Below are 14401 nucleotides of genomic sequence, written 5' to 3' on the forward strand. Positions count from 1 at the left end.
CTGGAAACATTTCTGCGGGCGCCCATGGGTATATACAAAGCCAGCTTCCAACATTGATGACTTCAGAAACCAAGCACTGGCAAAGCCTGTAGGTCCCAACTTTATAACGAGTGCCAAACCTGGTTTCTAAAGAATTGTTTTACAATAAAAAAATAAAGAAGAAAATTAAAAAAAAACTAGAAAAAACACAAACATATAAAATATATAGAAAATGAACACTGAATTTCAATTTTTCAATCTCAGCAGCATGGTTAGCCAAATAGGTTACACAAGGAAACTGAACAAAATTAAAATGCCTATTGCATTTGATCTAGCTAAAAAATAAGAAAGAGGACCAGCTGAATGAACTTAAAACGCATAACAGCTACCTCAGGCTGTAAACAAGGAAGTACTCTGAGCTGAAACTGCCCATATTCTCTGCCGCAGCCCAGCAGGTCGATTTATCGCCCTCTTTGATATAAGACTTCTCTTTTTTCAGAGGTGAGTGCTCAGTCATTCCCAATCAATCAGCATTTGTACTATCACCCTTACTGCTCAAGCCACCGAAATGCCATAAAAAGAAAACCTACAATTGTGCATTGCACGAAGAATTTGGAACGCCTTGCCACCTGAAATAAAACTTAACAATTCCACAGCTTTTTTCAAAAAGGAAGTCAAAGAGTTACTGATGGAGACATTTCTGGGCTAGTTCCTAAGGATTGGTGTCACTACAACGCATGCTTTTACCACGCATGCCTTTACAACGCGGTTTTTACCACACAGTCCATTACAACGCATAATGCTTTTAGGCGCTGGATAGTGAATATTTAATTTACTATTCCAACTCCAGTCCCCGTGGATAGCAGGGAAGGTGTTGGATAGTATATTAAATACATTCCCTATCCTAGAGCGCCCCCCAGCGCATTGCGTTGTAATGGTTTGCGTGGTAAAAGTTGCGATGTAATGGTAGTGCGTTGTAAAAAATTCGTTGTAACCGTGCTACACCGTTCCTAATCACCTTGGGATGCATTTGCTTTAATTTGTTCTCTATAGATCTGTTATGTTTATCATGTTCTGTTATGTTTGTTTCTTGTTCTGGTTGTGTTATGATTTCCACAGTTTGTACCCTCTGAACTGCCAAGATGTAAAGCCCTCTGTTGCACATGTGGTCTTGTTTGCGCTATATAAAACTCTTTAAAATAAACTAATTAGGGGTATCTGGGTGCTGTGGATGCAAAAGCACAGTTGAAGAGCAAGGTATTGGGTTTCTTCCTGAAGTCGGCCAGGGAGGGCGGGGTAGCGAAAGGAGGGATATGGTAGTAGGAGGTTAATGGGCAAAATAAAGGTCAGAATAAGCAGAAAGAGGCACAATGAATGTCAGAAGCTGGGAGAAAGAGGTGCAAAATTAAGGTCAGAAACTAGCAGAGAGAGACAAAATAAAGGCTAAAAGACGCAGAATAAAGGTCAGAAACTAGCAGAAAGAGTCAGAATAAAGGTCAGAAGCTAACAGAAAGATGCAGAAGGTCAGAAACTAACAGAACGAGGCAAAATAAAGGACAGAAACAAGCAGAAAGAGGCAGAATAAAGGTCAGAAACGAGCAGAAAGAGGCGAAATAAAGGACACAAACTAGCAAAAAGGCAAAATAAAGGTCAGAAACTAGAAGAAAGAGGCAGATACAGATTAGAAACAAGCAGAAGGTGGCAGAATAAAGGACAGAAATTAGCTGAAAAGGGCAGAAAAAAGATCTGAAACGAGCAGAGAGAGGCACAATAGTCAGAAACTAGCAGAAAGAGGAAAAATAAAGGTCATAAACGAGCAGAAACAGTCAAAATAAAGGCCAGAGACGAGCAGAAAGAGGCAGAGTACAGGTCATAAACAAGCAGAAAGAGGAAAAATAAAGGGCAGAAGGAAGCAGAGGCTGAAAACTGAGTAAAGGAAAGCTGAAAAGGGCAAAAAACAAGCAGAAAACGAGCAAAGGAGGCAGAAAACTGAAAGCAGCATAGGGTAGCGAACTGCAGGCAGGTGGACAGGAGACTGTTGCAGGGGGAGCAGGCACTAAGACCTGCTTCCCAGAGCCATGAATGCTGCTTTTCCTAAACATGTCTGGGTTTTGATGTAAGATATGGAGCAAAAGAAAGCATGCAAACCAATACTGATAAAAGCCAGCTCTTATGTCAAACTCCATTCAAAATATATGTTGCTTTATATTTACAGACCTCGGAGAGGAATGGGGACCAACACCAAGAGTGTTGGGGAAGCAGTGGTCGAAGTGGTGGGAAAAAAGTAAGAGCACTATGGGCAGTGAATCGGAGGGGGGGGGGGGGTGGAGGAAACCTGAGGATTGGGTTAGAAGGATGAGTCAGGTGTAGCCAGAAAGAGCAAAACATCCCAATTTTTTGTATTTGGCATTTAACTGACCAGTTACCGCTTATGCCGTTATTTAATTCAACCAATGAATACACTGTTTATTTAAGGTTTATTATGAGTTATTGACAGTAAAATACATTCACAAAGTGGGATATGTCCCAAATAGGCTTGAAAGTGAAATCGCAAGCCATTTTTCTACGACCCACGCTGTTTCTGTCATCAGCACTTCTCCCTTTTTCCACAAGAGCAGTTCAAACATGAATGGCAAAATACCCTAGTTTGCAAATATGTTCCTCATAATTATGGCTCTGCCACATTTGCTATATCACATCATCATCTGCTGCATAATCTGATGATTTTAACTAAAAAATTGTAGCTCAAATGGATCAAGTTACTAAAAAATGTGACTTGTGTTGCTGCAAAGGTCAATTTGTCACCTTCCTCACTGCTGCATTTGTATGTTACACTGGTTCTAATGAGGCAAAGTATTCACAGAGACTGTTAGTAAGTGTAAAAATAATAAAGTCTCTGAAAATGGACTGCATTATGCGTCAGCCTTTTTTTGCTGCATAATTTAGTTAACACCGACATAATTCCATCCTCCATTGCTGCATAATTCCAGTGGCCCCAGATCAGGCAGCTCATATTATAAGTGTGCATGAAGCAGAGAGACTGTGAAGTTTGCAAACTTAGTTTGATGTGCGTGCAAATCCTGCATTGCTGATCCCTGGTGAGTTGCACTACTGCTGAAAAAAGGCCAATGGAAATACCAATGGATGAGGCGGACTGGCCTCTAGGGTCCTGTGACCTCACTGACAATGTCGCTCTAGGGTGAGCTGCTTCGTAGCCAAGTGGATGTCGAACAGCCGCCTGAAACTGAACTCAGACAAGACGGAAGTCCTCATCCTGGGATCCTCACCCTCCGCCTGGGACGACTCCTGGTGGCCCCCCGCCCTGGGCAGCGCACCCAAACCAACAGACCATGCACGCAACCTGGGCTTCATCCTGGACTCCTCCCTCTCCATGACCAGACAAGTCAACGCCGTCTCCTCGTCGTGCTTCAACATCCTGCGCATGCTACGTAAGATCTTCCGATGGATCCCCACCGAGACCAGGAAGACGGTCACCCAGGCCCTCGTCACCAGCCGTCTGGACTACGGCAACTCCCTCTACGCCGGAACCACCGCCAAACTCCAGAAGAGACTCCAGCGGATCCAGAACACCTCAGCACGACTCATCCTGGACATCCCCGTCGCAGCCACATCTCCGGACACCTGAGAGACCTGCACTGGCTCCCGGTCAACAAGAGAATCACCTTTCGGCTCCTCACCCACGCACACAAAGCCCTACACAACCAAGGCCCAGGATACCTCAACAGCCACCTCAACTTCTACGCTCCCAAACGCCAGCTTCGATCGACCAGCCACGCCCTCGCCGCCGTCCCCCGCATCCGTAGAGCCACCACAGGAGGAAGGTCCTTCTCCTACCTGGCCGCCAAGACTTGGAACTCCCTTCCGACCCACCTCCGCCTGACCCAAGACCACCTTGCCTTCAGGAAGCAGCTGCCTGTTCGAGCAGTAGCGGACCCCCTCCCCCAGCGCCTTGAGACCCTCCGGGTGAGTAGTGCGCTATATAAATGCATTGATTGATTGATTGATTCGTAGGCCTGTCTGCAAGACTGGAGATGAACTTCGGTATTGATTGTGCCTTCAAGGTTTACCCACACCGGCCACGACTAAGGTCCACCTGCTGGTTCTAAGACACTAGGGCTTCTATGGTCTAGTGAGGCCCTCTAAGTTCTAGCTTGCCCTCAGGAGAGTGGTCTGGTGTACTGGTCATGAAGGCTGAACCTGGTTTAGCAGTTCCAAATTCAGTAGCTCTGGTCATAGTGCCACATCCTCTCCCCCACTGAACACCATACTGCCCCACTGAGAGAAACTTGCTGCGTCTTCAGCTACAACCCAATTGTGCCTTGCTTTAAACACCTGGATGCAACTCAATTCAAATAATGGACTAGACAGGAGTAATATACTGCCAGTAAAAAAATAAAGTGATAACACCCTGGAAAATGCAAACACATATAGAAAATGCAAGATTAAGTAAAGCATGTGAATTGTAAGCTGGAACAACATGGTTACCTTAACGCTTTTACACTCATTATTCAGATATCGATAAGTGTTTTTGCCTGAAAATGTATGAACATGACTACAGGGCCCCGCGGGACTTGTTTTAACGTCCATTGCTTATATCCTTATAAAATATAAGCAGTATGGTTTCAAAAGACCACATCCCTGAACACAGAGCCTCAATACACGTTTATTTTATAAACTAAAATAAGGAAAACCGCTGATAAGGATCACAATAAATGTTTTCCACTCCATGCATCAACCAGGTATTGCAGTACCTTCAGGAATGGTGCATTTCCCCATCTCGGGAAAACAATGTTGTTGAAAGAAAGACGACCAAACGAAAGTAGCGCTTCACTGGCAAATGCTGTAACGTAGCGCTAATGTGCTTGGGTGTAAATAAAAACAATCTGGCCACTTTGCAACCACTCTGTCTGGCTTTAATTAGTTATTTTTCATACTTTTAACCTTTTTTTCTCTCCATCTCGAGGCTGCAATTTGGAATGGAAAAATGTCAAAAACGACGCCATTTCCAGCAAGTGTTTTTCTTTTATGGATCCATTTCACAAAGGAACGAATGGAGGAAAGTAGAGGAAAGAGCTGTTTCTTGATTTCACGGTTTTCATTCAGGAAGTGAAGAGCGAGACAGAGACAGAGGGAATAAGAGTAAGAAAGAGAGGGGGGCAGCTGACAGCAGCAGAGCATGAGAAGTGGGCACTGTCCTGGTCTTCTCTGCCCACCCTAAAACAGCCACGAACGGCCAAGCCTTATCTCTAGGCCTTGGTTAGTTCTGCCATCCTGGAACGCATTTTTTTTTTTATAAAAGTTGGGGAGCGGACTCTAATACATTTTAAAATGTTGGGTGTTGTGATTTATTAATATTGGTCCACATCGGCGACCTTACAGACTGTTTTGTAGTGCGTTATCTATGTTCTTGTAGTTACGTCACGCATTCCATTTTGGAATGCTTGGAATGTGTATTTATGTGACGTCACCCTGGCGTCCCCGGTCATTCTTCCTTATCTTCTTCCCACACTAAATTTGCCCTAGCTGTATCCCCGTGGGCCTTTCTGTTCACATAAATACTTTGTTCCTTCCACTTCTGTCCGTCTCATCTTTACAACAATGGCGACGAGGGTGTAAGCGGAGGAGAGGCTCACAGACACCATCGATGTCATCAAAGCGTGAAACAGCTTTGAAAATCGAGCAGAGGGTAACTCAGGAAAACGCGGCAAAAAAAAGGAAAATAACGGAAGTAAGTGACATACAGCTAAGGGAACAGCTGCTGTGAGACATTGTGTGGAGGTGCACAGTGAAATTGACAAGCGCGTGAGGCATGATGGGATTCATTTGAGCGTCATACTCATTCCTAGCCAGCTGATTGGTGCAACGTCACCATGTATAAAGTGCAGCCATTTTGAAAAGTTGAGTAAAGGCAAATCCTGTCAGAATAACGCGGAAAAAACGAGCGAAGGAATACTTACCACTCTAGGGAGATAAAGGCACCGCGCCTCACATGAAGAAATAAATGAATAATGTAAAATATATAAACACAAAATAGCGATTTAAATGAGACAATAGAAATCAGTAAAAGGAAAGGAAGAAAATACATGGGAGTGTGTACCACTTTAAAGCAAGCAAAAAAATAAGCATTTAACATTGGAATAGGAATAAAAGGTTTCACCAATGAAACAAACATAAATGTGAAGAAAGGAGGAAATATTTTGGAAAAGTAAACAAAGGAGAGTAAGCTAAACAAAGCAACTATCACTAGAAGATAAATTAAATAAAAATAAAAAAATGGCGCAAAGTAATAATATCTGCCTACCACCACTCTTCCTGGAAGAACCAGGGAAACCCATAATGAAATGGAAAAGTTGGTTGAGAGCCTTTAAGAACTATATTGTATCAATAGATGGAAAGGGATACGATGCAGAGAGAAAGAAATCACTTCTGTTTGGATTGTTAGGAAAAGTCGGTCAGGAGGTATTCGATAGCCTACCAGAATATGAAAGTCCACCTGGAGTGTTTATACCCCTCAATGAATATCAGGTGGCAATAAAAAGGCTTGAAAAACAGTATGATGAGGAAAGCAATATAATGGTTGGTAGGCATAAATTTGCGCTGAGGAAACAGGAAGAAGGTGAAACAATTGAAGAGTATATAGCATGTTTAAGAGTGTTAGCGAAGGATTGTGAATTCAATGACATGACTGATATTTATATAAGAGATAAGTGGTATTTTATTGTTACTCTAAAAAGGTGCAAGAGAGGTTGTTATCATGCAGAAACCCAACACTACAGGATGTTACGGACATTGCTAAAGCCATAGAAAGGTCATTGATTACTACAAGAGTGTTGTCAGGCAGCAGTAGTAATGATAACGTGTTTTATTTACAGGAAAAGAGGAAAAGTGATGGCAAAGGTTTTGAGAAAAGTTGGGGGGACAAGAAGGTAGGAAGTAGAAATTTAAGTTGTTTCAGATGTGGGTCGCAGGAACATCTAGCTGATTGCAGGTCGTGCCCAGCCACTAGCAAAAGGTGCGCAAAATGTAAAAGGTTTGGTCACTATACTGCGCTATGTAAGACAAAGAGACCAACTGAAAATGTGAAGGTGAATACCGTGGGGGATTTTGATGAAGAAATGTGTGATAAAATTGTACTCTATGTGGAGATGGTGGATGGAAAGATAAAGGGGCCAATTGGTGATGTAAAAATAGGAAATGTAGAATTACAGTTCACTGCTGACTCAGGGTCACCTATAACAATTATATCGGACAAACTATTTAAAGAAAAATGGCAGGATGTAACACTACATGATACTGATGTAAACCCCAAAGCTTTTGGGGAACAGGATATCGAAATGATGGGTTATTTCTGTGACACATTAATGTTCAAAGGTAGAGAAATAAAGACAAAGATATATGTAGCAGTAAAAGGCAGAATCCTAGTGGGATGGAAGGACTTGGCGATCATACTCAAAGAGCATTTCATAAATAACATATGTGTAGAGGAGCATCAGGAATGTGTAGAAGAAGTAATGGATAAGTACAACGAAGTCTTTAAGGATGCGATAGGATGTGTAAAGGGCTTTATACACAAAATCAAATTAAAGGAAGATGCGGAACCCATCAAACACAAAGTGAGAGCAATTCCACTGTCAATAAGAGGAGAGCTGAAAGAGGTGCTAGCAAAATTATGCAAAGAAGGTGTGATAGAGGAAACTGATGCATCTGAGTGGGTATCCGCAATAGTAGTCTCAAAGAAAAGGAAAACAGGGGAGATAAGGCTGTGTGTGGATCTCAGATCCTTAAACAAAAACATTTTAGTGAACTGCCATCCACTCCCAATGATTCAAGAAATCCTACAATCTGTAGCAGGATCAAAATACTTCCCCTGATCGATCGAAGGCCGCATATCATCAGGTCATGTTGTCTGAAGACTCAAAAAAGCTCACAACATTCATAACGCCATTCGGCGCTTACAGGTATGTAAGATTACCTTTCGGTCTGGCCTCCTCATCTGGCGTGTTCCAGAAGTTAATGGACATCCTGTTTGGTGAGGTCAGAGGAGTCAAGGCGTTCCAGGACAATATCCTGATACATACCGAAACCGAGCAAGAACACTTGAGAGTACTCAGCAAAGTATTAAGCATACTAAAGAACAAAGGAATGACAGTATCGAAGGAAAAATGTAAATTCATGAAGAGGAAAATAGAATATCTGGGACACCTGCTATCATCCGATGGAATAACACCAAAAGATGACCTGGTCCAAGCAATCAGAGAGGCACCGGAACCGAAAGATAAAGAGACCTTGAAATCTTTCCTTGGACTTAGTGAGTACTACTCCAAGTTCATAAAGGGATATGCAGACAAAGTAGAACCACTAAGGAAGATACTGCGGAAAAATGTGATCTATGTTTGGTCCAGTGAGCAAGAAATGGCATTTAACAAAATAAAAAAGGAAATCGCTGAGGCTCCTGCACTGAAGGCTTACAACCCCACGCTTGAGAACGTAATCACAGTAGACGCAAGTGCCAAAGGCATAGGAGCAGCATTTTGTCGAATAAAAGGAAACCAAGAAAACAGAATTGCGTTTATATCAAGGAGACTAAGTGACACAGAAAAACACTACAGCACAATTGAGCGTGAGGCACTTGCATGCGTTTGGGCTGTACATAAACTAAAGAACTACCTATGGGGGAAGAGATTTGAAATAGTGACAGACCACAAGCCATTAGTGTATATGATGGACGGAGAAGATCGTGGAAGCAGAAGAGCAAGCTCAAGATTGATAAGGCTATTGTCTAAACTCCAAGAGTACACATTCAGTATCAGGCATATCAAAGGAGGACTCAACAGCAGGGCCGACTGTCTGTCACGTCTGCCTATGGACAACCAGGATAATTAATCAATAGATGATGTAGAATGTGTAGTAGCCTGGGTAGATGCTTTGGAAGCTAACAATGGGTCCATGACAGAAACAGAGTGGAAAGAAGGATTGGAAAAAGATAGGACAATAAGTAAGGTAATGAACTACGTGAGGTCAAAGTGGCCCCCTATCAGGAATCTGCAGAAAGAATACAAAAGCTATCAACAAATAAGTGATGAGCTGACTATAGAAAATGGATTCCTAAAGAGATGCGACCAATTCATTCCACCTGCAGCTTTGAGAGAGAAAATAATAAAGTTGTCTCACAAGGGACACCCCGGAGGTAGTGCAACGAAAAACATTATCAAAAACACTACTGGTGGCCAGGAATGCATCATGAGGTGAACAACTTCATCGACAGGTGTGAGTCATGTTTTAAGGCTGACAAACATTGGAAAATATGCAAAGGAGAATTACAGATAGTGGAAATACCCAGCGGACCATGGCAAAAGGTTGCCGTTGATTTCGCAGGTCCATTTCACGGATTGAACGAAGACTGCAAATATCTCATTATTCTGACGGATTACTACTCCAAATGGGTGCATTATAAATTTGTGCTCTCAATCACAACAGAACAGGTAATTAAGTTCTTCAGGAAAGCGTTTGCGATGGAAGGACAACCCAAGATCGTTGTCTCCGACAACGGCACACAACTGGTGTCTAAAGAAATGACTGAGTTTTTTTAGAATGCAGGTATCAAGCAAGAAAAGACAGCACTGTATAGCCCAAAGAGTAACGGCCAAGTGGAGAGAATGAATAAATTCATAAAAGAAGGAATACAATTGGCCATCGCTTCGAAGTTGAATGTGAAGGACAGCATCCGAGAAAAGATAAACACTTACAGTAGCACACCCAATGAAACAACCAAGTTCACCCCATTTTTCTTAATGAGGGTAAGAGAGTGCAATGATGTGCTTACGACAAAATTTAACGATTGGTATAGGAACGAAGGAAGAGTTGAACAAATAAAGGATAGCGAGCTCCAAGTAAGAGAGAGCATTATGCGCAAACAGGAAAAGACCAAAAGATATTCGGATCAAGTCAACAAGACAAAGGTAAAAGAAATAGAACGCGGAGATTGGGTGATAGCGAAGAAACCATTCATGGTGGCCAAATGTAAATGTAAATGTATGTATACTTGTAAAGCGCACTATCACCTTTCAGGCATCCTGGCGCTGTATACCGCTGTGGAACCCTTCCTAGCTTTCCCTGTGAGCTGCCCCCTACTGGGCACCCCCAAGGTGAGGCCAGGCATCCTAGCGCTTTCGGGGCCGTTGTGGAGATTAAGCAAGCTATTGCCAGAGTTGCAGAGTGGGACCCATGATTAGAGTAGGCACCTAGGCGAGAATTATCGAGTCCGTGGACATTGAGCCCAAGACCTTGCCGCGTCGGGAATTGAACTCTGGTCCCGGGCCAGACCTCTGCCTCAGGGTCTGCCGCTCTAATCGGTGAGTCAACCTACAGTAATCCTGTGCAAGTGCAGGATGCCTCCAGAGGAGCAGTATATCTAGAAGGAAAGGGTTGGCGAAGCAAAGATGACGTGGTCAAGCTAAAAAGAGGACAAGAAAAGATCATCAGTATTCTGGAATGGGACGATGTATCCGATAGGCATTATTCTACAGGAGAAGATGAAAGTTGTAACATGTCTAATGTTGGAGGTGTGGCAGAAGACAGCATCCAAGACAGGCGTCACTGCAGCAGGGAGATGGACAGTGTCCCTGCAAATGATTCTAGACTGGGTGGTATATTTACTCAGATCAGAAGTGGAAGGCAAGTAAGAATGCCTAAACGCTGTGAGGACTTTGTTCAAGATTGACTGTTATGAGTTAATGTGTGAAGAAGGAAGATGTTGTGATTTATTAATATTGGTCCACATCGGCGACCTTACAGACTGTTTTGTAGTGCGTTATCTATGTTCTTGTAGTTACGTCACGCATTCCATTTTGGAATGCTTGGAATGTGTATTTATGTGACGTCACCCTGGCGTCCCCGGTCATTCTCCCTTATCTTCTTCCCACACTAACTTTGCCCTAGCTGTATCCCCGTGGGCCTTTCTGTTCACATAAATACTTTGTCCCTTCCACTTCTGTCCATCTCATCTTTACAACATTGGGGAACGCTGTGCTGTGCCAATCCCGCCCACTTCAAACTCTGTGGGGGAAGGGATATTAAAGGGGAAAGCAGCATACTTGGGAGAAGAGAGCAATAAAACATATGAAGTATCGCCATCCGCTTAACTCTTCAACTGTGTGGTTCTTAGTTTTAGCACTTGTACAGCTGCGCAGCAATTAGTGCCAGCTACACCGTTTAGGCCTTGTACAGCTGCGCAGCAAGTAGTGCCAGCTGCACCGTTTAGGCCTCTTACAGCTGCGCAGCAAGTAGTGCCAGCTGCATCGTTTAGGCCTTTTTCTACAGCTGCGCTGCAAGTAGTGCCAGCTGTACCGTTTCGGCATTTTACAGCTGCGCAGCAAGTAGTGCCAGCTGCACCGTTTAGGCCTCTTACAGCTGCGCAGCAAGTAGTGCCAGCTGCATCGTTTAGGCATGTTACAGTTGCGCAGCAAGTAGCGCCAGCTGCTTCGCTTAGGCCCCTTCTTCACAGCTACGCAGCAAGTAGTGCGCACATTAGATGCACAGCAAATAATACCAGCTGCATTGTTTAGACCTTTTCACAGGTGCACATCTAGTAGTGCCTGCTGCACCTATTAAGTAACTTTCTGCGTTTGATCAGTTCAAATTGAGTCATGACTCCTGCGGCATCAGAGGTGGTCTGAAGATGACGAGGTTGCTGTGCATTTTCTAGACATTGTTAATCAACTTGTGATCCACCTTATGCTCTTTGCCCTAACGTTAGTGTCTCATAGGAGCTTCAGGTCATATAGTAGTCTGGTGAGAACTTGGGCTTACATGGCGGCTGGTACCGATTTTGGTTCTAGTAGCAGGCTGAGACTAAGTTCAGTGTACTCTAACGATCTCTGGGTGGTCATTTTGATTCTGTTCAACTTTGTCTGTATCTGCTCTGTGATGGGTCCCTACTATCTGCAATTATGTCCCCTGTAACTTTTATCGAGTGCCTGGTGGCACCTCATACTCCTAGATGAAGGGCCCAACAATTTCCCACCGCACTTCCCTGACTGTACTTTAATTCGGTTTTCTCACCATAAACGCCTGGATTATGCGCCCCCGTTTTGCCCTTTTATTTCTCCTCACCACCGCTTTCCCAATAACACCCCTCTCATCCCTCCCCCACCCTTCCTCGCCTCATCCACACAACATGGTCACCTCCCGAGTTAAGACTGGAGCCAATTGCTACAAAATCATTTTTCCTCCCAATCAATCTAAAGCTACAATAAAACGACTGAAGCATAACACTATTGAACGTTTCCCGGACTCCCTTTTCGTTGATCAATTTTACAATGGTTGTCTTGGGAGGCTCAAAAATGATCTCATTTTCTTCACTCGCGACACCCTCTCTTGGTCCAACAGTTTTTACAATTCCCTCAACATCACCTCCTCCTCCTCTATCCCCTATGGGAAACAACTAAAAATCTCCCCCTCTGAGTGCTTCAATGGCTACCTCACCATCTCACTCTATAACAACGGTACTGTCATGATCCAAGGCAAAGACACCTGCCTCTCGCTCTTTGACCACCTCTTCCCCTCCTTACTCCCCTCCTCTGCAATCGGGTTTCCCCCTGTCTCTCCGTCCAGCTCCACCCATTTCTCCCTTTCTCCCCCGCCGACCCCACCCCACTCGAACTGGCTGCACTCTCGAGTAGCACAGGTCGGTCCTCTTCCCTCTCCGCCCCAACTTACCTCATCTCCTATTCCTCCCCCCTCACAGCATGTCCCCTCCCACATTACTTCAGCCCTACCATTAGCTAATACGCTCCTCGTACCATCCGCACTATCGCAATACTCAAATCTCTTTTCCTCCCCCATACTTCTCCCTATCACCCCCCTTCTCAGTTCACCTCCCCTCCAACCCTCTCCCCCGATTAATTTTCCCTATGCTTCCCTTATCCCTCCTTCCATCCCTCCTCTCCACCCCTTCATCCCCTCGCCTTTCATCCTGTTTTCGCCACATTCCCACTGCTTCTCTCCCCTCCCTCCTACTCCTCCAGTACTGCTGAACTACCCCCTTTCCTCTCCCAGTAACCCCTCCCATCTCCCTCCATGGGCCCAGCAGGACTATTTCCCTTCCACAACTTCCCTCTCTTTCAATCCCCCTCACTCTGCCAGATGACCGTTCCCTCATCGCCACCTCTCCTAACTGTCTGGACCTCCACAACTACTGCACCTCGCTTCCTCCCTAACCTCCTACATACCCATACCGCTACTCAGGCCTCCCCCCTCCTACTCCCCTACCGCCGTGTTCCGCACCTTTCTCCCTCTAAACTTGTCCTTAACTCCTCTCCCTCTTGCGACACCAACAATGACAACTCTCCTTTAACGCCCAATGCACTTACTCCACATGTGAACCCCACACCCCAACTTACCTCCTGTCCCCCCACCTCTCCCCAACTCACCTCCTGTCCCCCCACCTCTCCCCAACTTACCTCCTGTCCCCCCACCTCTTCCTGCCTTCCACCACCAATACCACCACCCCATGTCTCAATCGAGCCACCCAACCTTCCGTGCTCTGCCTCATTCTCACTGGAAAATACGCTAGGCTCTCTGATCACCTCCATCTCCCAGCTTACAGCTGCCATTTCACTTTTATGCTCTAAGATCTCCACCCATCCATGCACCTCTACTCCCTCTCAACCTCCCATGAGATGCACCTTGCCCCTTCACCCCAATACAGCCAAGTCCAACCTCTCGTCCGCAAACGTCTTGAATTCACACAAGCCCTTGAACGCCACCCTCCTTCAACAGACATACCCTAGCAACCCCACTATCTACACTATTCCGACCATCACCTCTGTCAGAACAAAGCATCCACCTAAACCTTCCCGAGCACCCCCACATAAGTACAATATCCCAATCACCCTTCAGAGCCCAAGTGCCCCCGTCACCAAAACAGTCTTGACAGAGCCGCGCTGTATGCTTCACAACTGCAGATCTGCAGTAAAACACAAACTTGAAATCTCCGATACCATCACCCTTCACAAACTTGACATGCTCTTCCTCACTGAGACCTGGTTCAAAGATACCTCTCACTCTATTTTTGATCTCCTAGTACCCACAGGTTACTCCATATTTAGGAATGACAGAACTGACACCACGGGGGGAGGTGTGGCAGTCATCTTTAGAAACGCCCTCCAACTTAAGGCTTCTCCAAGCAGTTCCTCCCTCACCTTTGAATGCCTTTCTCTTGAGCTTCAATTGAAACACCGTTCATCACTCAGATTCCATATCATTTACCGCCCGCCTCGTAGTGGCCCCTCGTTTATAGAGGATCTCACTGACTTCATCAGCGACCAATATACACAAAGTGACAATCAGACCTTCGTGGGTGACTTCAATCTCCACTGGGGTGTATCGCAAGACTCCTCTG

This window comes from Lissotriton helveticus, chromosome 4_2 (genome assembly GCF_964261635.1).
Source record: "Lissotriton helveticus chromosome 4_2, aLisHel1.1, whole genome shotgun sequence".
Taxonomy (NCBI): Eukaryota; Metazoa; Chordata; class Amphibia; order Caudata; family Salamandridae; genus Lissotriton; species Lissotriton helveticus.